The sequence below is a fragment of the Geospiza fortis genome, unplaced genomic scaffold (genome assembly GCF_000277835.1).
Source record: "Geospiza fortis unplaced genomic scaffold, GeoFor_1.0 scaffold167, whole genome shotgun sequence".
Lineage (NCBI taxonomy): Eukaryota > Metazoa > Chordata > Aves > Passeriformes > Thraupidae > Geospiza > Geospiza fortis.
In genome coordinates this window covers 2,374,500-2,399,242 of record NW_005054355.1, presented here as the reverse complement: position 1 = coordinate 2,399,242, position 24,743 = coordinate 2,374,500, and the positions used below count along the sequence as shown (strand labels likewise).

General features: G+C 37.8%; 1 protein-coding gene across 1 annotated transcript in view; it reads left to right on the top strand.

The window, feature by feature from the left end:
• CDC42SE2 (CDC42 small effector 2) overlaps positions 1-24,743 on the top strand; it is an 81,986-nt gene that overhangs the window by 11,119 nt on the left and 46,124 nt on the right. Inside the window, exon 2 of the mRNA XM_005423576.2 lies at positions 2,773-2,855. The gene's annotated coding sequence lies outside the window, so the exon portion shown is untranslated. The remainder of the gene's footprint in view (positions 1-2,772; positions 2,856-24,743) is intronic.

The window sequence follows — 24,743 nt, the reverse complement described above, 5'->3', positions numbered from 1 at the left end:
CAGTAGAAGCACTGTACTAATAGATACATTTCACCTTTCTAAGGGCACCCATATCCCATTTTTTCAACCCGATTGATTTGGTTTTTGTAATCTTTGTTTTCATACACAGGTTTTATAGTGAACTCCTCATAGAAGGCAAATGTGACTTGTAAGCTGGGACGGACTAAGTAAAATAAGAAATCATCTGAGAGATAATATCAGGATGACAATGAAATCACCTGTTAATATGACCTGTTAATCACTAATGCAACATTAGTGATTTTTTGCAACTGGTTAAATCAGTAATGTAATTATTATTTAGAAATACAGACTTGAAAACAAGGCTTCAGAGAAGCATACAGCTTCAAATTCTCACACAAATGATACCACTTATACAGATGCTTGTTGTAACTGGATTTTTTAATGAATGTGATGTGGGCAAGTATGCAGTAAGCCCTCCAGAGTTAATAGAGAGTTGGCACTGCTGGATAAGTAGTGTGCCTTGGCAGTACCTGCAAACAACTGCTTTTTCCTATCTGCTGTTATTTAATAGCCTTTCAAGCCAAAAGTCTACCATTTATAGCAATGATTTTATTAATTAAATTGTCCATTAGGATGTCTGTTTAGTCTCCAGGATTCATACATCTGGAATTCCAAATAGCTGTGACATGATGACTTACAGCCACTGGTCCAGATCATCTCATTTCTGACTGACTTTTTAAGATGTTGTTGTACAAGGATGGCTTTCATTGTTCTGTCCTGCTGCTCTTACAGCATGGCCCTAGATTTCTAATGATGAAGCTTAGGAAAGTGTTGAAGTCTTTTTTTATTTAGGAGAGGGGTGGAGGAAAACATTTGGCTTAGAGATTGTAAATATAGATACTGTTATATCTACTGTTACCTCATTTGTATAAATGTTAGTACATATTTAAATTGTTTATACAGAATTGGTCTCGACATGCTAAGGATGTTATGTGTGCTTTTAATGTGTTCTCTTTGCTAATTTCTCATAATGCAGTTTTCTCTCAGTGAAATTTACTAATGTGAATCTTTCTCCACTTTGCTTTCAGTTGCATTGCATTTGAGTGAGGAGGTCTGTGTTTAACTGTGGCTAAATGAGTTGTTTCTCCTGTCCATGTATCAGGTGTTGTCCACAGTGTCTTAAACCAGAGGGTAGCTAAATTTCAGTGACACTTCTGTTATAAAGTTGACATCTACTCTAAAAAGACATGATTGCCTTTCTGGCTTTAAGAATTTTATTTGCTTCATATTGGACTTTCACAGCTGTTGCCATGCAATGCCATGCAGACAAGTTTATCCCTTTCCTCTTTTCCTTCACAATATTTTTCTTTTCAGCAACCATTTTTCTGCATTTATAGTCTGCTATACCTGCTCTCATCTGCCTTAGCTCTTCGCTCCTAGTTCATAATTTCTTTGACGATCTTTTTAGAAAACTACATGGGTAAAGATAAAAACCCCTTAATTTTACGTTTAAAATCTGTCTTATGTCAGTCTGAGAAGAAAGAGAAGACTTGGTTCCCTAGTGTGTGGGCAAGGAAGGGCTCAGATATGATAAAAAAGCCCCCCAGCAGAAGTCAGCAAGCAAATGCCTCGCCATATAGTGTGAAGGTTCAAACATTGGGAATCTCAAGTGTAGAAGGGAGGTGGACCTTTTTGTCTGGGGCGTTGTTTTGCTCTGTTTGCTCTATTTTAGTGAAATCTGCAAAACATTGCCCTATCTAATACAAGAGATGTACAAAATTGCATTTACTACCACATTTATGTTATTTTTATATGCACATTTGAAGTGTGAACTAGATTGTTGGATATTTTCAGCTTTCCTCCTGTCTTCTGTCTGTTTTGAAACCCATTTCTGATATATCAGTGCTTTCATGACTATCATTGCAGGTGGACGCTCTATGAATACCAGTCTTCTGGTTTGTTTGGGTTGAGTTTTTTGAGTAGAGGTTTAACAGCACTAAATATTCTCCTGCTACTTCAAGTAGCAGTGATTCTTCTTTTCAGTCAGAGCCAGCTCTTATGAGTGTGTTTCTTTTATTGCTTGCAGTACTTGTAATACATCCTTCCTTTAACTGAGAACTGCTGAACTCCTTAGCAGATGTTATGGATGTGATTCAGTAGAAATGTTGTTTGGTAAACCTCACACACTTCATGGCATTTAACTGCCATGTTACATATTATTATTGGGAACTAGTACAAAACAGTTATTCCCTGAACGACCTGGTATTGCTAGTAAATTGAAATCTGATCACTAGCTATAATCTTGAAGAAATAGTGTTGGAATATACATACAATTTCCACACACCCCTGCTAATATAAAAGTCTGACCCTAGCAAAGGAAGCAGCCAAAACGAAGTAGGTACTGCTTTTGTACCCATACTCCTTATTTACTTCATTTAACTATGTCAAATAAATGTGTGTATGTATATATATATATATATATAAATTATTTATGTATTTAAAAATGTGTGTAAACATACTGGGATATTAGGGTTAAGAGGACCTGAGAGTGCACAAGTCAGTGAATGTTTCTTTCAGCTGTGCTGTAAACAAGGTAGTCGTAATTCTTGGAATCATTCACAAGTGGAAGTAGCTCAGTTATTCTGACACCTGCGGTGCTTTGCAAAGGAGAAGCCTTGGAGGAACTCCTGACTCTCCCTCTTGGTAGCTGTTTTTTTTTCCTGGAACCATGAAGTTACATTGCTCTTCACTGTGAGTAGTTTGGATTAGGTGCTGTAACAGATAGTAACTTAATTCTGGGTTTTTTTCCAGTTTTTCATCGCTCTCTAAAATTGGGGATATCTTCACTGAATAACTTGCTGCTTAAAGAAAGTAACAGAAGTTGGGAAATTCAGGTAGGCAATACTTTTGTTTTACTATTCACTTTAAATGTTGATGCAAATATGTATGACAGATCTATAAATACTCATTGTACTAAAACCATCAAAGCGTGATACAGATTTTAACCTTACTAAGACTGAATGTGGTTTCATTGCACCTCTTGTGAGCTCTAAGCAGGCCCCGATAAGAAGTCCAGCAGACTTACGATATTTAAGTGTTCTTTGTGCTCATAATAAAAATACATTAATGTTCAGATCTAATGTGATAGGAGGTCCGGGTACTTTGTAATGCTCAATAAATTTAACAAACTATTTTTGACAAACTGTTGTCTTGTTGCCCCAACAGACTCTGGTATTCATGGTATGTGCAGCCACATACGCTTCCATTTCTTTTCCCAATTTTCTTATCAAGGAAAATTCTTGATGGATTTGCTAATTACATGTATTTCATATTTCACTTCCTTTGTTTCAACTAAGGCTTCTAAAGAGATCTCCAATACTTAATTCCAATATAAGATGACAAAATTCTTTTGGTGTTCTTTGTGTAATAACTTTCATTGCTTTAATAATTTAGTTTGCAACTCTGTATATTACAGAGTTGTTTATCCTGGTTTGCTCTGATTTTAAGGATTCATCCAACTTTAATTCGCTACTTTCTAGGTTTTAATTCAAGTACATGTGCCTTGGTGTGGTGTTAAATAATGTGTAGGAATGGACAGTAGTTTTAGTTACCTGAATTTTCCTCCACCACAATTCTCAGATAGATCTATTCCTATTTGACTTTGCTCATTGATAATGATTGTAGCACATTTATATGGGGTTAGTTGCTGTGGATTACACTAACAACCAATGAAACAATTAAACCCTGAAACTACCGCTGATTTCTTAAGACCTCAATTCTACATAGTAATTTTAATTTTAGAAGCTTGTAGTTCTCCTTTAATATTTTTCTTTACTATTTTCATATTTTACTTTATAAAAATCCAAATGAACTCTGTGGAAAAGAATCCTGTAGGATATCAGTACCTTAGGAAATGTATTTAAAAATCTCTTGCACACGTTGTTTCCCCAGAAGGAGATGCAACTTGTGAAACATATTGCAAAAACTCTCCATGTAGTGTTTTGCAGGCTTTGTTATTGATTTCTTTTTCAGGAGCTAAGTGTCTTTCTATTTTACCTTACTCTCTGCTTCTAATCACCATTCATGTAGTATGTAATTCAAGTACCAGTAAAAATCGATGCTTTACCCTAAAAATACTCAATGTTGAATTTTGTTTAAATACAGGTAAGATTACATTTTACATTTTAAGATACTGGTCAGTGTTACATTTTATGTTTCATTCTTTCTGTCTCCCTTCCCCCAAGTTCCTTTGAACACCCTGAAGTGTTTTCAGTATGACTGACGATACCAGACGTGTTGAGGCTTATCCTTCGTGTTGTGCACTTCCTTTCCATTATCACCTGATCTTTTTAGCTCTCATTTCACTATTACTTGTAAAACGTTTCTGCCAGGGAGTCTGGGCAAGAAAGTCTGCGCAGGAATTTAGCCTGGAGAAGCATGTGACAGAAAGGTGATTGTATTATTAGCATGAGAAACTGAAGTGTAAATGGCATCCCACACTGGGAGCAGGAGCTGCAGTCTCTGTTGCTGACCCTGCAGCTCCTCCTCTGGCCTGCGGCTTGCTGCTGGGACTCAGGGACATTCCCAGATGTTTTATGTGCCCACCATATGAAAAAATGTTTCACTGCAAATGAGAATGGGCTGTGCAGATGGGAATCTCTGTCCTTCTGACTCTGTCAGGAAAGGGTAGAGAGAAAGAAATAGTAGCCCAATTGTAGTTACTAGCCCAAATCTAAGGTAATTTTTAAGTAGTTTTATAAATTGCCAACCTCAAAAAAATTTACAACCAGAAAAATACTGTCCTCTGAGGGTGGATGGAAGAAGGAAGGCAGGCAGTTCATAGCATGTGTAGGGGTGATAAGGATACGTAAAAGATGACGATGATGATACCTATTTGAAGAAGACAACTCAGAGGGAAAGAAGAGTAGTATTTAAAACCAGAGGGAAGTAAGGGCTGTACTGTAAGCAGCAGCAGGAGGGTACAGGGATGGATGACAATTGGTGCACAAATGCAAGTGGAGAAGAAGCAGAACTCCTGGAGCAGAGGTTCAGTGAGTGGTGATCCCCACTGGAGCAGGAGCAGACAGGAAGCAAAGAGAACGCGCAGTGCAAAAATATGTGTGTTTCATTCTTGTGCCAGAAACAAGTGAAGTGCAGTGGGTGTTCCCAACCTGTTGTCTGGCCTTTCTGTACAAGCTCCAGGAGCGTCTCCAGGAAGCTTCAGTCATAGACCAGGAAGCGCAGCCTTCCTGATTTGCCTTGCTGGCAGCTATGATGTTGGTGACAGTAAAATCTCCATAAAAACCTTACTATATAGCCTATTCCAGATTAAAAAAAAAAAAGAAGCCTTCAATCCTAATATTTTTCTTCATTTTTTCTGAAGGTTTTGAGGTTTCGGAAATTGGAATTATGTAAGATAGTGATGGACAGTGCTTTAGTGCCATTTCTCGCTGCCTGTTTGCCTAGAACCCTGCAACTTTTCCTTTCCCTGCTTCACTGCAATTGTGTGGTGGACTTTGTTCATATGCCAGGGCTTTTGTCACATGACTCTGACTATGTGCTTTGTGGATGTACTTCCAGTTATGTGAAGTAGAGGTATTTAAGCTTGTGGCTCTTCTTCATAGTTAGTATATTCCTCATCTGGCCTCATGATGCTCTTAAACATACACTTTCCAACTGTTAAGAGGATACTCAGAAAAATCTCAAAAAAAAAAAACCACATTGAAAAGGTGGTTTTTTCAATTTTTCCATTCTCTTATTGCTAATTCACTAATGTTCTAGAGTACTGGGGTGAGGGAAAAGGTGGATAAAAACCTCTCTCTTGTGAAGGCAGTGTCAAAACTGTAAATTATTAAAGTTTGGCAATGAAGCCTTTGTTCCATTCATGTCTAGAACTAAAAGCTGGTGCAACATTTCTGCATTACTCTTTGCATCCAGAAGTCATTACCCTAAAATGCTGGTGGACTGTTCATATGTTGTGCGCACATCTTGATGCCACCATAGAAAAAACACGCATCTTCAAAATCTCAGATATGTCTTTTGTGTTCTCGTGCCTTTTTAGTGTATGATTTTCAAATTGGGTCTCTGTGGGCTGGCTTTTCTGTGCAAGATTTTAGTTTCCTGAGTAAGGAAATGTTTAGACTTCATCCACCACACTTCCATTAATTCTCTATGATTCTAATTTTCAATTTAATAGTTGATTCATTAATTTGAAGCAATGCCAAAAAGAGAAATTTTAGTTCATTTACGTAATTGAAATTTAATTCAGTGCTTTTTACTCTAAGGGAAAGGAAAGAATAGAAAGGAAAGAAACTCACATAAGATGTTGGATCTCAACATTTTATTTCATTAAAAACTTTTGTTTTTCAGTGTAGCTTAACTACCTTTAACTTCTAAATTCATATCATCATATTAATCCTGTATAATAACTAAAGTAACACAGGTAGAAAACTGTCCTTCTGTTACTCCATTTCAGATGCCCTTTTGTGCAGCCGTTCCATTACTGCTGACTCTTGTACCATCTGTATTTGTATCTGACTGTCCTCCACTTCCTCCATTGTTAAACTTGGGTCAAATCACTGGGGTGCAGCTGAATTATGTGACTGATCCAGCTTCTCAAGTGTTCAGAAATGCTTTATTTTTTTTTCCCTGAAACATTTTATTTGTGTTTCAAGATAGAACATAGCTGATCCAGCTGAACTATATTAATGTGAAAGTCCATGGTCCTTTTGCTCTTACTTTTCACAGTATGTGGAACATGAAATACAAATTCTCTGAAGCTTTGTGGCATTGGAAACCATAAAACAGAGGAAAGCTAGGAAACAAAGTTTGTCAATAGGACAATTGCAATCATGGTAACCAAATTTCATTATACCTGTCTGTATGCAGAGAATAGTAAACAAAAAGTAGGATACGTAAAGTGGTTTGTCATCCTCTGTGCTGTAATGGGGAAGAGAAGGAAAGCACAACACCCCAGAGGAATTATGCTGGGAAATACACCTGCCTGATGTCCAGTTTCTGTAATTTGAAATATTGAATATACAACTGAGAGATCTTTCATTTTTGGAGTTTTATAATTAGACTTCTAATTTGCTATAGAATCCACTTTGTATTACAGATCAAGTAGTTCTTTTCTATATGACTTTTTTCCTTTCTGGAAGTTGTGTGCTATAATCTTTGTCTTAAATTGGCCAATCTTATGTGCAGTGGGAAATAAGACTTCCTGAAAAACCTGTGTCCTGCCCTCTTACACTGTACTTTGCAATGAATATTTAAAAAAAAAAAGTGATTTTATACTGGAAAAAAATATGCCATTTTGTATTTACGGCGCAAAGCCTAAGAAGCTTCAGAGTATAATTCTGGCTTTTTCCACCTTGAATAATCGCTTCTCCACGGAAAATGCCCCAAAGTCCATTCAATACTTAATGTCTGGGACAAAGTGCTCTCTGCAGAGAGAATGCCAAGGACAAATGTCTTGGGTGTACTTGAACACTGACATCCTGTTTTCTGGGAGAGCCTGGGCTGAGTGTTAATAGTCCTTGCGATGTTCAGTGCTTACTGTTTGTCTTCTGTACTTCAGGTTTGTATGGGCAATACTATGCATTCACTAAAGCTGCCTGGCAATGCCTTGGTGTTACACAGTCAGACAAGATTGCTATAGTTGTGAAATAATTAAAGACTCCTATTCTGCAGCATGAAGTTACTTGAAATACTTAAAACCTAGTAAGTTAGGCAGCTCAGAGGCAGAGAAAAGCTCCTGTGAAATCTAAGAACTGGCTGAAAGTGAGCACAAGGAGGAGAGATCTGTTTGTTCCAGTAACATGTCTAAATGTTCTTGAATTCTGGGTGGAGCTTCTAATCATGCAGCTGTCCGTTTTCTTGAAAGGGAAAGAAAAGGATCCTGTTTTGTCCCGTATGAATGATCTAGTATTAAGATGGAAAGCTCGAGTAATAAACAGACTTGTGCTAATAGCAGAAGTTAATTCTCAAGTTTGTCTTTGCTACACAAAACAGTCTTGCAGGCTGTCTTTTGGACCAACAGTTGGTGCAGCACACTGCAGAACAGAGTGGATTTTGTTCTAGCTTTGTTCTTAACATCATGTGCAGCTTACATCCTTGTTAGGAAAAGCACTTTAACCTGTGTCCCTTGAAGGAGTGATGTGTTCTGATATGCACTTGTTCAGAGTTTTACACATAGATTCAGAATACAGTCTTGAAAATTTTAGTAATGTTTTTCTTTGGAGGTGCAAATTTTACAGACTTCTTTCTTCCTTTCTGTCATTTCACAGAGACCGAGTGTCTGTGACATGTCTACTGATGTTCAGAATTATTTGACTGGACTGTTTGTGTGCTACCTTAGGTCCAGAAGAGACTGATCAGTTTCTTGGAATATGCTTCATTCATATCATATTATGCTTTGCATGGACATCAATTAGTTATGTAATTTTCTTTGTAAAACACAAAGAGTGAAGCAATTATCTTCCTGCTCCTGCCCTCTTTAGTATGAAGTAGTGGCTGTAGATTTTTCAAGAGTCTGATTTCTTCTTTTGACCAAGGCAATTCAAAAGAAACCTGTCTTGTCTCTAAATCTTGCTCTGCATTGAAATGTAATTTCAATTGCATTGAAATCAGTCTTTAATCCTTCTAGTCTTTCTTCATTCCCAGTTATTAATCCTACCAGGAATGTTTTCTATTACTGAGTAAATTGGGGAGGAGGGGTAAGTAGGCCAGTATTTCCATTATTCCTGTTGCATAATTGATCTGCCTTCCTGTGACTGTATTACGCATGGCTGACCTTCCGTTTGGGGCTGGTTTATTAAACTTCAAGTATTTGTCAACAGTTACTTTGTCAGTCATGTTGGGCCTTAATTATGGATCACATTCAGAGGCTGGGCTGCATTTGTACATCCTGGGCCCGTTCACTCCTTGGTGCACAGTTGGAAGACCTGTGAGAGTGGATGGCCTCAACCTGTAACTTCTTCAAATCTCACTGACAGGTGAATGAGGTTTGCTGCTTTTGAGTTGTCTCAGGCAGGAAAATAGTGGGGAGTTTCAGTAGCTTCAATGGATTTTTGTTTGTTTTTTAATTAATATGTGTGAGTTAAAAAATTAAGATAGTAAGGCTACCCTAACTCCTTTTAAAGAGTGTTTTGTTCAAGTTAGTGTGCTAGTATTGTGGGAAAGATGCTTTTACTGTGGTGAGGAGGAAGAGTGAATTACCTTCTCTTAAAGAAGACTACATGGGTGATAGTTACTTGTTACAGCATATATATTTATATAAATGTAGATATGTGTATTATATCTATATTTATGTATACGTAAATTACCCTAGGCAGAAGAGGGATGGGAGGCACAGAAAAGCATTGTAATTAATTACTGGGAGGCAGGAGGAATTGTTTGATTTACAAAGTAGCAAGCTAAATCTGTAGTTGAGTAGCAGCTGCATCTCAAAAAATCTGTCAGGCGTTGAGTGGAAACTGCTGGAGTACATGACACTTCTGAACTGTTGGGTACATGACACTTCTGACAATCTCACAATCTAACTTTCCATCTGAGTTTTGAGATGCTTCTAACATAAAGGCCCTAACTTGAGAAGCCACAAGAGACTGCTGTATTGACTGTCTTTTAAGGAACTGTGACTTAACAAGTAAATGAAAAGCCACACAGTGACATGAATCTCTGGTCCCCACTGATTTTAAAGTGCAGGTCCCCAGAGCAGTTTGCATATAGGTGTTACTACTTGATTTATTTGTTGTAGTGAAAACAAATTCATGGAAGTTCGCTTAAATTTCTCATTGTTAACAGAATTGCTATGGAAGAAAAACACAACTTCCTGTCAAAATTTTATTTACCTTCAGATAACCCAGTCCATAGAATGATTTTGCCAACAAGTGCTCTCTCATAAATACCATGTTCCTTTGTTTCTGTACCCTCATTCTTTTGCTCTCCATCTAGCTCCTTCATATTTCCTACAACTATCTTTGCATGTGAATATTAAGATATATTTCAGCAAAGCTTTTTAATGTGGTAGGTTATCTCTTGTGCTTTTATTTTCAATTCTTCAGATTTTTTTGTTTAAAACCAAACAAATCAACCCAGTTATTTTATATCATATGTAAACTTCAGACCTGTTTCCTAAGTGTAGTTTCTCTCTCTCTGCTCTGTTCTGCCTTGCTTATCCTCTTCCTCGCTTTCCTCCGTTAGAACACCAGCCTTTCCTGTTACCTCCAGTATAGCACTAACCCTTCCTGTTACCTTTCTGCCTCTTCTTTCTGCTGCTTCTATCACAGATAGCTACAGAGGTTGGTACCACTGTGGTAATTCTGTTAGTTTGATCCAGAATTTGAAGGCTGATGGATAGCATTACATCATGAAGTCCTTTGTGGTGGGTGGTACAGGAGAAAGACTGTAACTATTTCTGGTTTTAAAGCCCAGGAAAATGTTGATAGCTTTGCAAATACCCACTGTCATGCCATTTATGGGGAAGGGACTTCATATGTGTTATAAATTACAGAATAGTTTGGGCTAAAATGGATCTTTAAGGTAGTATTGGAGACTCATGGATACTCTTCGTTAACCTATGTATTGGTCCTACATGTTGTTTTGCTGTGATTGGTAACCCCTTGTAAATAGATGTCTTAATTCCCCAGTGTGAAGTTTTGTAGCAGAAAAATCTGTGTCCCAAAACAAACTGTTAAAAAGCATCTGCTTGTTCCAGTCTCTAGAGGTTGATATACTTTCATTCCCATATGTGTTTAAACAAGTCACGTAGCATTTACTCACCGGAAGCTTTACAATAGAGTAGCACTGCATCTATTGCTAATTTGGTAGTTCAAGTTGAGCTCAAGTGTGGAAGTGGTTTTTTGTTTGTTTCGCTGCCTTTTTTTTAAATTTTTTTTTCCTTTTCATATAGCTGAGAATCCTCTAGAAGCAAGATTCACATATATCCAGAAATAATAGCTTGTTTTGCAGAAGCTTATGATATTCTGAGAGTCTGTTTAATAACACAGTTGCTAGTAACATGCAGCTACAAAAGGAACAAAACTCCATTACTTGACAAATTAAGAGCAGTAACTTTTCAGAAGAGCTTCTAAAAGACTTCTCACTATCTCATTATTGTGCTGTTAGTATTGGTACACTTAAAGAGCATTTAATTTTTGATAAACTGCATTTTCAATATTACAGTAAAATGGGATATTCATCAAGAAGTGAAAGAATGTATTTTAGACTATTGTTTTCAGAGTTTTTGCAAAAATCATAAGCACTGTGCCTTTTTTCCATCAAAATACCAGTCTGTATTTGTCAAAGTTGATCACCAATATGCACTGACTGTTACTGCTGGTGTTACCAGTACTGTCTAAATTTTGCAGCTGTCTGGGATATCAGTATAGTACAAAGCAAGTTAAATCAGTATGTTTTTTTGAGAGTGATAGGTTTGTGCACATCTCACTAGAGAAGCTGAAATGCTTGAGGTACCTATCTAGCTATGTAAAAATATACATACCTGCTATTATTTCCAGATGTTCAATAATGGGTGTACTAGTGACATAAAAAGAAAATTCACTCTCTTTTGACAGGCATTATTCACTACATTGAATTTCAGCATCACTGTGTGTTATTCTACTGCTCCTCTCTTATCCCTCTTTATTTTTCTAGTTACTTCTGCCTTGTTAGCTGCCTAATGTGAAATACATGTGTTGTTTGTGGTGTTTTTTGCTTTTTTTTTTTCTTGGACTCTAGCTGATGTATGTCTTTAACATGGAAATTGAAGTTCTCTCTCCTGGTTGTTCTATCATCCCAGTTACAGAGCTGTGCAATAGGAGGGGGAGACAGAGATATGAGATACGGCTAGATGAAAGAGCAGGTGGAATCAAATACTGAAATACATAGTACTACAAGTAAACAATGGTACCTGTACCATTTCTTGATCTTATTCTGTTCCTGCTTTAAATATTTATGATATATTCTCATGATGAAAGAAAGCCCACAATTGTAGGGTAATTAAAAAAAAATAAACCTTTTGTTGTACTAGAAGTATTTCACTCAGGGTCCTTGAATAATACTGGTTGTATTCTTCAGGATTAGATGCTTTACACAGAACGGAGACAGGTAATTGTAAATATGCTGCTTTTTTCAAAATGTGGACTTTTATTTCATTGAAAGAAGTGTGGTTTGCTCAGCTCTGCTTTCCTCGTGCCCTTCAGAAATAATAGTGAGGCTAGAAGACCTCAGTAGAATTACCAAGGGGAAACCCATGAGGGAAGATCTAACCTATTTCTCAAAAAGTTGCCATGAACAAGACTGGGCTGTCCTTTGTTAACACAGAGTTAAAACAGCGTGCTTCTGCCTATGGCCCAGGTCACAATTATCAGATCATGGGACAGGTACCAGCCTTTTGGTTTCTGACTATCTGGAAGTCATCATCCCCTGACTGTTCTGGAGTACAGTAAGTGCACAGCCTTGCCAGCATGCTCTGGTAGTCTTACAGGCAGGAAACAATGGAATTCATATTGCCTTCTATGGAGACTAGGTTTCCTCAGAGCTGGCACAGATCCTAGATGTTTCCTTCACTGTCCACTGTTGTAAAGAAACAGGCCTTCAGGAACAGGACTGCTGATTTGATGACATTAAGTGAAAAACTGGTCTGGCCTTTAGTAAAGGCCTAGATAAACTGTGATTTCCTTTCTACCTTTTGCTGTGTGATAGTCTGGCACCCTGTGTGGGAATGCTTTTGTACACTATTCAATTTCTACATCTGCTATTAATGTAGAACTGATAATCTTTAAAGTGTATGTGTAAGATGTACATGAAATAAGTATTCTGTTTCCATTGTAAACTACTTGCACATAGCAAAAACCCCCATATTTAATGAGATATTGTGTGTTGCTACTCAGGAATGTCATGAAGAGTTAATATCTTTCTCTTCTCTAGTAATTTTCTGCTCTTTAGCAATGAATTTTTGCTCTGAGAAAGGGAAATCCAAAATGACAACGATTAATTTTGTTTTCTTTCTTCTGACACCAGAAATGCTAAACAACTTCCTTTTAGGAAATTGCTGACAATATTCTGGCATTTACAATTAACAAGAAACTAAAACCTGTCCAAGAAATAATGAATTTTTCAATATTTCTAATTTTATTTATTTAACTGCATTTCTTAAGTGGAAACACTGCCTATAGCCCTCTCCTTCACAAGTGTGCAGAATGAATCTAGCTCTTAGTGCCAGTAAGTATTTAAATTAAACCATGGGAAGGTTGTTCAGTGTGAATGAACAGTGCTTGAGACCACAGCACAGTATGCTCATTTGGTCATTGAATCCTTTCCTGTTTTCTGTCTTCAATCTGTATGCCCCAGAGAAGGCCACTTCTCTTGAACAGAGCTCTTTCTGGAAGACTGGGTTTATTAGGAGACTGTTCTCACTAGTTTTAAAAATACAGGTTTTGTCTCAGTAGTTCTTAAGTTGAATTGCAATGTGAGCTCCCCATCAAGTCATGAGTCAAGACTGGATCATAAATGAGCAGCTTCTGCAGTGCGTCCCTGGGAGGGAGGGAGCAAGCTGGTGGTGACAGGCAGCTGAGCAGGGCACTGTGCCTTCTGCAGCTCCTCATGTCAGTGGTCACGTCTGGCAAAGGCTTGCCTGCCTGCTCCTGGTGAGGGGAGAGGGTGGAATGCTCTTATCTGGCGGCTGGGAGGAGCAGATAATGAAACTCTTTGTGTCCCCCTCCAGAGACATGAGCTTCAACAGCAATGAGCTGTGCAGCTGCAGCCCTAGCAACAAGGGCCTGGAGAAAAGAATGAGGGCAGCTTCCCAGCGCAGGATGGCCAAGGGGTTAAGGATGAGCAAATTAAATGGGTAGCATAGTATTTAGATGAACCTGTGTGCCTGTTATTCTTACTAGGGATATTTTTTTTGTTTTAATTTTGACACTTAGACTGAAGTATATCCAAGTGTCTTTTAGTACATCGATAAACCAATGACTAAAGACTTGCTAGTGTCTTTGTTGCTTTTAACAGTCTTGTTAGTGCATTTTCTGGAGAATTCACAGCATTGTTTGGTACAGTGCAGACAGTTCGTTGTCACCAGTTAAAGAGCATAAAAGAAGTCAGTTTTGATTTTTATAGTGTAGGTACACAAAATCCTTAAAAATGCAGTGGTTTAAGAAAGGACTTTCTTTTTTAAAAGTGAACTAGTTCAAAGGGTTATTTGCATTGGTGCTTCTGAAGTGACTATACTTACTGTGACAGATGATTCTAGAGAAACTGATGTTAAATACTTCATTTTTTAGATGCAGCAATCTGATCTTTTTCCATGGGAGGTTCCGTCAATGAGTTGAGGATAACTCTACTGGTGAGAATACGATAGGCTTCATTAATTACCTTGCTGTGGATAGGGATTCACAAGCCGCAGTTTGGTCTGCATGTCTGGAAGAGAGGGGGCGTTTGTTTGAGGGAGAGACTGAATAATGAATACCTTAAACCAAATTATCTGTGTCTGAGTGGCAGACAAAGGGGGCTTTGGGGCAGTGACTGATTATTCCGTGTGAAAGGACCACAACCGTATCTGGCTTGCATGCTGAATCTTTCATGTGAGCCCTCACTCCTTATTTCTCCTGAAATAAGAGAAAAAGGGGAAATAAATCCGCTTAGGAAGCAAGTGTACCTTGCTGGTGAAGGTGCTGTTACTGACTGTGTGGTGCTCATCTAGTTACTGTAATGAGGAAATTTGGTTATTTTAGTTCTGTTTTCCAGTCTTTTGTCAAATGCAGTGGATGTTTTTTAAGACGTTATGTACAGGTCTTTCTTTGTTCTCCCGTACATTTTCATACCTCCTAGATGCAGTCTGTAATATTTGTCCTACAAGCTGATTGTAAGTCACAGCCCAGAGCAAATGGAGCAGCAGATGTGGTGATTCCTGGATGTTTTCTGATCAGGCCAAAATGCTGACCTGAGGCAATTGCAAGTCCAGGACCAGGTTTACTTCTGCTGACTGTACTACACAGGCACTATCATCCTGCACAGGAGCTGGGTGAAGAACTATCGTCCCACTAAACTCTTCAAGCAAGATTTAATGAAGCTTAATGGTAGAATGAATGAGTTTCTGATTTCTTGGCTTCCGTTTTTTGTTGCCTCTTGACCTGAGCAGTGAAGGTGAAAGCTAAGGAGAACATGTTCCTTTTACTAGGTATATTTGTTGACTTGCTGCAAAGTGCAGCGGGAAAGGTCAAGTGTTAAAATATTTGGAGACACCTCAATACTGAAGTTGTAGAATTCTCTGTATTTTTTTGTAAAGGGCAGGAAAAATGGTTTGGGAGAGGACTTGAGACTGTACTTAAATACTTAATTGAGTAATTATATCTTGCGCTCTTTTCAGAAATTTCTAGTGAAATCAAAGCTACAGATTTAAAGTTTGACATCATCTTTAACAGTCCTTTTCCTTTATTTGAGAAGGAAAAACACGTTCAAGAACAACTGCAACTTTTATTTAAGTGCATATTTCTTACACCTTAATCTAAACTTTCAGATAAAAACTGTTATCCAGGCAAAGGAATTGGTGTGTGGTTTTTTGGGGTTTTGTTTCCAAATACACAGAGTGAATCTTTGTCAGCAGATACAAGGAAAATACCTCCCACCCCACCCACACACAGAGAAGGAAAAATGAACAGTTGTGTGACATTGGGGGAGATAGGACCGTGTTCAAAACAGAGAAACTTTTTATGGTAAATTGAATTGTCACCATGCAGCTGTTTGACAATTTAGTCAAAGTAAATTGCTTCTTTCACTTGAGTTTATTTACTAAAGTCAATTACACATGCAGATTTGATTGCATCCTCCAGCAAAACTCTAATGACTCGGCAACAGATATTTCACTGGGAAGGATTATATAAATGAAATACCCTTATGCTAGTAAATAACTCAAAACAAACAAACAAAACCAGACGCAATTAAGACAAGTGTGAAGGCAGGAAACACCTTTTTTTCTGTGATAGAGAGTCTTCCACTGAGTTTTACAACTTAACTTGTCTGATAATGGAGTTTCGCAGTAGTTCTGTAGTGTGCAGACAGAGCACTAAAGCAAAACTTCAGTATGAAGGTATTTACCAGTTGTAAATACCAGTTGTATATTTCAGAGATACTACAATGTCTTTTTCAAAAGTGTTTGCAAAGCTTCTTAGGAGTTTAAGGCATTTGGAGAGTGGGGAAAGCGTCTCCATAGAGCTAAAGAAAATAGTACCTCTTCTCTCAAAGTCAAAAAATCTCTCACTGTACCTCTTTTGTAAAAGGCAGTGTGCTAGTTTGGGCTATTTTTGTCTTTTCAAAACTTGTGTAATGCCTTTTTTGTGGTCATTTGCCACAGTAGTTCTTGAGAAAAAATGAAGCCGTTGTATTAGTCAGTGGTTTCTATCTCTGCATTGCTGCAATGAAGGCATGGGAAAAGTTCTGTTGTGTTAAATGAGACTACGTCTGTTTTGAAAGGGAAGCATGTGCTGACCATGGCAGTACCATGGATACCAGTAAAAGTAGTGGATTTGTATATTAGGAAATTCTTATGGTTTGTCTTGTTTCACCATAATAACAGTTGGAGCCAGGAAGATGCTTCTGAATATATGTTTACCTTGTGGTCCAAGGCACTAAATAGTCACCAAGAGAAATAACTTAGTTAATAAGTTTACCTGTCAGAAGAGTAGAATCACCAGATAGTGAGAGTAGTGTAGAAGGTTCTGGAAAAGAGTTTGTTTTCTGGGCTTAAACTTGAAAGCATCAGATATGAAGTCCATCAGGAGCTAGGCCTTGTAATTTACTGTGCTGTCTGTGGCTAGTTTGGGTCTTGAAGGAACGTGGTAATCCTTCCCAATACAAAGAGCTGCAATAGTTGTCACTACCATTTTCCTTATGACTTTGTCGCGTATGTTAGAAAAAACTGCCTGTTGTGTTGGCTGTCTGAAAAATCTGTAGCTGATCTTGAGTAAAGGAACTTGTATTTCCCTGTTTCAAGTGGGTAAATGATTTTGAATGATGTGAGAAACACTTGAGTCTTCATGCTTATGTTTATTGAGATTCTTATTCGGTGTGGAAGCAGCATTCTTTTCATGGTGAGGCAGTGCAAGTATTATACTTCACATTTGTTATTCAGAACTTTAAAGTTATCAGCAGAAGTACTCCATGACTTGTCATTGTTTTGGCATGAGAAATACTATAGTCTAAGCATTGTTTATTTTTTAGGCTTCACTTAGGATTTCTGCTTAAGTCAGAAGGTTGGGGACTAGAGGGAAGTATGTTGTGTATTTTGTTTGCCTTCCTTACCTGTTGGCAAGCAGGTAAGTAACTGATATGATGCAAGAGAGATTGCTTGGAGACAGTATGCCTCTGATGTGTATCACAGTTGTTGATACTGTTTTCAAATATGTTTTCTTACAAATAATCTAATTACTCCCCCTTCCTCCCTACCAAACAAATTCTTCAGAGTGAGGTCTTTGTACTTGAAAGCGTTCATTCAGTGTGGATAAGCAAATATTGCCCGGTAATGTGATCGCCAAATTGAAGTGCCCACAACAGGGAAAAGAATGTAACTTCATTACTGTGCCATCTTACAGCAATAAGATTTTATTTCATGCTGATAACACCTGCTGTAAGTAGATACTACTTTTACCGGTACAGAAATTAATATTTAATGGATAATTTTTCCTTGCCACATGTGTTCAATGGAGAAGAACAGCTATTCTTGCGAAAGAGGAGAAATCAAGAGGTAGGTAAGAGAAATGTCTGAAGACTGTGCTGGGCTAGTGTGGAGACCTGGACAACATGGAGCAGAAGCAGAAAGCACAGGCTCCTCTAGAAACAGAAGTTGTAGGAACATAAGTATAAAAGGACTCAGTAGCAAAAAGAACCTAGTTCTCTTTCAATGGCTGTTTATCACCATCACTGCATAAAGAGCTGAACACAGCATGAAAGGACTGCTTGGCTTGTTCTTTCTGTTTTGTTTTCTAACTTTTGGCTCCTACCCTTACTGTCCTCAGGATCTAACGTGCCTGCTTCACAGTGCAGAAAGGGAAGAACAGACAGCACAGAAGGAAAAGCACTAGTAGACTGAGAATTGTGTAGCTTGATACACCTTGAGGGTTATTGTTTTGTTTGTTTGAAGCACCAGCAGAAAGATAGAAGTTGCACACAATTCTAACATTAGTTTCAGCCTGAACGGCAGCATACTAGTGCAAGTATCTTGAGGAATATGCCTAGTAGTTTGGGGGTTACTTTTCCCAAATTCTGCATTGTCTGTCACTCTGGTATCTTTATTTCTTTGAGATTTGAGCTGTACCAGTTTGATCATCCTACAGAAGCTAGATACATAGACAAGAGCAACAGAATATTTATTAATTTTTTTAAAACCCAAAACATATGGGGAATGCGTTCATGGCAAAAATGTCAAGGTAAATTGTGAAATAGGGAAAGTTACTATAAAGCCTTGATTAATTTATTCCAAAGAAAACAGTCTGTGTTGTATGTCTTTACGTGGGATGTCATTCATTATGAAAATAATAGTAAAAGGCTAGTGATGCACTAGTTCCCCAATATGCACACTATTCAGATGCTTATTTGTCCTTCTTCCTGTATATTGCCTTTTTAAAGTGAGGAGATAGAGAAAATATTCTTTGAGAAAGAGGGGCAAAAACTTAAGGAAGGAGGGCAGGATGAGAAAGTGCTTGTGAGCTGTGAGGAAATGAAGGGGCATATTTTTCAGACTTAGACGGCTCAATCATCAGAATAACTTTCTAAGGGCACTAATGGTTACTGCCTCACTTCTTTTCTTCAAATGGTGTTTGAATGCCTATTTAAAAAATTATACAAATGGACTAGAGGTTCAAGATCTTCAATTATTACTTTAATGTTTCTTTGTGTAGAGTAGTGGTTAATGGTGTTGTGGAGGCCTTTTCAGATGGGAAGCACACCTGCCCATTTATCACTGTTTCTGTTTTCAACTAGACAAGGCAGGTTACCTTTAATTTCTCTGGCATTTATCTACACAATGAAGTTTCAAACTTCAGGGAGGTTTTTTCTGCTTCTTAGTTTACAAAATAAGATGAAACTCTCAAACATGAAAGAAGAAATGAACATTTAGGTAAATATGAAGCAGTACAAGAATGTTATTGGACACAAATTAACCAATGACTTAACTATATATTTGGTTTTTTTTAAATATACTTTCAACTTAATAATGCTTGGTAAAGAGCAGTTATGCAAAGAAATGCAGTTGTAGCAAATATATCCATCAGAAACCAGGATCTTATTAGGTTTTTTGGTAACTTCCGTAGGTCAGCATTAGTAACCGAGGTTTCTTTCCAGACTTTTTTTTAATCTGTTTTTCTACTGTGCATTGTCTCACAAGGCTTTTGACTCCTGTACGTAATCTCAAGATATAATGTATGTATCTTGAGAAAAAAATGAGGCATTTAAAAATCCTGTTATGCCACATGAGAACCCTTTCAAACTAGAGTACGAAATTCTAGTGACTTGCACAAATCCTTGTATTAATAAACAGTGAAAAATGAAGTGTTATCTGGCACAGTTACAGTCCTGTGTTGTTGCCTATTTGTAGCAAAGAGAACAAATCTTCTTTTACGTTTTGCTTGGCGTGTATCTGGCAAGTAAGCATTGACAGCTCTAACAACTGTGTGTGTGTTTTATTAGTGTTACCTAAAGAACAGACTCCCTGAATCCATTAGGGGTTTGTTAGATGGTTTTGTCAAAGAGCTGCTGAGGATACTGCAGAGCTTTTATAAATACACAAGATTGACATAAGGGGAATGATGCTGCTAAGAGTACATAAAGCTTGATAAGTATATACTCTTAAATCGCCTGGTGGATACTGTAATTTTGCCCCTCTAGTGAAAAAAGTAGTTTCCGTGGACACTGCAGCCACTGCAGCATATTCATATTATATTTCCTTACTTCAGTCAGTCTTTCCACTTAAAGAAGGATTAAACCTGGTCTTCTCTGAATATTATGTTAATTGAGAAGCAGTGTGTGTTACTAACAGGCATGCAGAAGACCACTTTTTATGTTTGTTCTGAGCAGTAAAACTGTATAACTGAAAAGATTCCTTTTAAAAATAATGTGATTTTGTCATGAAATTGTCTGAATATGTCTTTATAGTTGTACTGCTAGAATGCAATGAAAACAGATACCAAGGCAGATGTGTAGAGTTCTTTTTAAATACATCACACATTAAAGTAATCAGCAGTGCATATTCAGTGGGAGTTATTTCAAGGCATGCTATTCAATGAACTGCAGAGTTCTGTGAGCAGAGTATAGAACAACTTCTGCTGACGCATATATGTGTTGCTTTCTAGGAAAAGGTAGCATATTTTACTGTTAGTACGTCTGTTCATAAAATTGTAAAATATTAACACACAGAATTTCAAAAACTAGTAGATATTTGTTGGCCTGTTGAAAGGATCTCTGTCTTTAGCATCTGTGAGCAGTTCCAATGCCTTATCTCTGGGAGAAGATACACGTGGAAATCCTTAAAATGGTAGAAATGTGTGTGCTTAGAACAAAGTTGACTATGAATGTTCTTGGCTGCCTTAAAATACAATTGTTGCATGCCTTAGTTTCCCACGCACATAAAGAGGGAGAGGTCAGACTTCCTTAAAGCCTATACCTGCCATGAGCCTCCTGTTTACTTGTTTGTTATGTTTTAGCAATTAAACTAATTCCTATTAAATACTAGAAATAGAATTCATGATGATTGATTATGCTCACAAGTCCTTATATAAATGCATGGGGTTTTTTTTACAGTAACTACCAGCCTTTGCTGTGACAATTCTATCTCAAAATTGACGCCACAAATTATATCAAAGAAGTCACTGGATCTAGGATGATGAATCATGCCTGTTCAGGGAAAAAGCAAAAGCTGGTTACTTGCTTGGTACTATTTTTCAAAGTTTTGGCAAAGTCTTTGAATCATTAATGAATTAAATTTTTTTTTTTTTTAACTCCGGGAAATGTATCTTGGTAATAGCTTTCTGTTTTTTCCCCTATACCATTTAACTTGATTTAATGGAGTAACGGGGGCCTGGAGTCAGTGTGTCAGAGTACAAAAGTGCTGTTTTGCAAACCAGCATTAGAAGAAAGTAATAACCCAGTCATATGAACAATGTCCTTTTTGTTTTGGACATAATAATTATTTTTGTAATTAAAGTTCTGTTTTATGCTTCCGTCTTTCATCTGAAAGCATAACCATGCAAATAAAAACCTCCTATGTTTGATAAATAAGCTAGATAATTTGATCTCATGTTTATCCTTTGTAATTTAACTTTGATTTTTTTTTATTTATTGTTGAAAACACTGTACTGGTCTCTTCATTGTTCACAGTGATTAAAAATACTCTGTTAATAAAGGACTTTCTAGCTAGCATCAACTAAATGAGAAACCCACATCTATGCTCAGTTTAGGCACCTCTGTTTCCCCTTCAGAGCAACAGTGTCTTTCTGTGAAATTGACAGACAAGTGTCCTACAATGTGCCTGACTTGGCAACGTGCTCTGAGCTTGTTTGTGCTATGTAGTAGCTGTTGACAAGTAACTCAATATTTTACAAGAGAAGCAATTTATGAGCACAGTGCTACTGTAGAGCATTTACTTAGGCCAAACTCAAGATCTCTTAAGTACCTCTTTTTGTTGTTGTTACGATTATATGGAAATAGCTTAGTTTTGACATGATGCAACTCTGATTTCTTTGTGCTGGATAGTAATACACTGCATTTTTCAGGAGAAAAAACACTTGTCTGAACTAATTTTTAGCTAGACCATATGGCATGACTCTACTTTGCAATTATCACATCTTAAAAAACAAAGTTAGATTAACTCTGGATGCCCAGCTGTCAACCCTACAGGGATGGCCATGAAGGGGTGGATGTACAAGAATGTGTGAGGGGCAGGGAGGCATTTTGGGAGAGGCTCTGCTCTGAGGCTTGGCCAGTCTGGGTCATGTCTGTCTGTGGGAGCTGCAGCAGCTGGTCCAGACTCACTTTCTGTAGTCTGCTCCAGAATTCTGTCTGGGGTAGCTAGCACTGCTCTGCTGGTGCAAGTCAGCTCCCTCACACACAGCCACACCTGGCATTTCCAGAGGTGCCATCATGGGATGTGGATGAAGTGTAGTGCAGTGATTTTGCGTGAGATCACGTCTCAGGCAGCTAAACATCTACCTCTTCTGTAGGCATAGTGTGTCTAACCACGGGCAGATCTAGCCTCATATCCAGTGTGTTCCTCATTGCATTCTTTTTTCCTCCTTTCCAGAATATGTTTTCTGATTTCTTAGTTAAGAAATTGGTCTCTAACCTGTGCATTATGTTAAGAACAGACATTCAAAGGCAAAAATTTTTGTGTGGAAACTTGAGTAGCTGAAAGCTAAAAGGAATTAAGCGGCAAATGCTGTCTGGCCTTGAGCTAAATAATTAAATACCATTATTTGGGGGCAGGGAGGATTGTGATGTGGTTCTTTGTGGGCTCTTCTGTGTGGTTAAGATTTTTTGGCAACATTTTATATTGTTGTGATGGCTCCTTACTAATTCAGAATAGAGCTCTCCGATCAGTCCAAGAACATGAACCTGATAAGTAGAGCTGGGCACCTTGTTAATTTTTATTAAATGAAATCGGGGTCTAATTAGGACTCCAGATAGCACAAGCACTGTCTTTTGCTCTGCATTCAGAAGATCAAATTCTGAGCACAGGGTAGCAGGATATAGAGTTTTTCTAACTGAATTTAATGGAGAAGCAGGTAACTTTGTTGTGAGTTAAGTTTTAGCATACAGAAAACATCTTCTACCAACAATAAGGTTAACAGCTTACCTTTGCAGTCCCTGGATTAATTGATTTTTAAAAAAATGTGTTCTTTAAATCCTCTTTAAAAGAGGTTGTATTTAGCAGCTGTCATGACTCAGCTTTGCAAATGTCATGTTTGCCTCCAGTGAATATAATTCATATTGTGTGATGTGAGCTTAATCTGGAATGTACTGGAAAAAAATAATAGGGTGTTTCTGGTGCAAAATATGCTTAAGAGCAAACAAAATTCATTTTTAAGGAAGAGAATTAACAGCAGATGCATGACTGTATCAGAGCCAGCTGGCTGAAGTACTTCTGCGGTCAGAATGAATGGGTAAATGTAATTCAGGTGAATCAGGTTTTGTTTGTGGGGAGCAAAATAAAACCTTAGTAACCTACATATCCATCTATTTTCTCCTTCAGCTTTTATAAACATCAGCTACCTGCATTGAGGTTGCTTGCAGAGGTAGATAACATCCACGAGGCTGTACCTGGGGGTTGGAAGGCTGTGTGAGATCCCTGGCCCAGGGCTTGCCTCCTGGGGTGAAGTCTGGAGCCAGCTGGATGCCCAGTGGCTGCCCCCTTGGCCAAGAACCTGCTGCAGGTCTGGCCAGGGTGCCTGCCAATCTGCTTATTGTCCCCTGCTGTCACACAGCCCAGATCTTAAGCAAACCAAATGCTTCTGTTTCATAGAAAAGTTCCAAGCTAATGGTGAAATAGACACAACCAGGAAAGAAAGTTGTTATCTTGAAGGCAGGCAAGACACCATGTGCTGAATCCAGATGTATCCTGGACAGTTTCTCTAGTTGTGTTCTGAGGAACAGAACAAGAAATGTCCAGGTATAATGTCTCAGTCCTCTCATGCTTATTAATGTAACTTATAGAAAATACTTTGCATCACAGAGAACAGAGGGTTCTTCAATTGATAAATCATATTTTTCACAATTTATTTCATAGGAATATAATTTTGACAGTGTTAAGAAATTGAGGTTTGGTTGATTTCTTTTGTTTTTATGAAAAACACCCCCAAAACTCAGAATATAAAAGAGCAGTCTTTTATGCTATGAAGCATGTTTTAATGTTTAAACACATTCGGTTAGTAGGCTCTTGGATAGATAGGGGAGTTTGTGACATGGGATCATCTGCAATTTATTAGTGTATTGTTGGCAGGCTGAATTTACATCTATCAAATTATATCCTGTCTGTGAATATGCCTGTTTTTTAAGAGGATGTTGCTTGTATTTTCTGTCTACTATATTTGGAGTTGTTACTATAACTAGGAGTTCACTGCAGAGTTCAAATAGTGTCATCCTGTGGTTACTTTGGTGTCAGAGTATGCTTTTCACGTTACCTATTTACTTCTTTGTAGTGAGAAGCTAAGAATTGAGAGGCGCGAGATTTCTTCCATATTTAGTGAAGTACTGCAAGCTGTTTATGGCTTTGTCAGCAGCTTTCGGTTTCGGGAGCTGAAATGAATCTGTTTAAGATTTACTGTTAGGAACAAACTAATTTAAAGCTATTAGGAAAAATGGCTTGTAGTCTTGACAGGTTTATTCTAGGTTTTCCTTTCCCTGGATACCTGTCAGTGTAGGTAAGCCATAGACCACTGTTTGTGGTGTTTCCTGTGAAAGTCAAACTGTTTGAGGTTTGCAGTGGTTTTTTACTGACTGTAGAACTCCAGGTGAGTTTTACTCTGCCACTGAGATATTACCCACAGGACATTTCCCAAATGGACATTTTTAACAGCAATGACCTTTTTGTGGGTACACAGGGAACCCAAGTCAGTGTTCCTTGGCAAGATAGGCAGCTCATTTCTGAGGAGACCATCTAGTTTCCTTTGGGTTCAGATTGCAGAACAGCAGAAACTGTTCTGCTGAGAATATGTACTTTGTTAAAATGTTTCTGGAACATTTTGAGATTTCCTTCTTTGCATAGCACTTTGCTTCTTAACTAGGTCAATAATTCT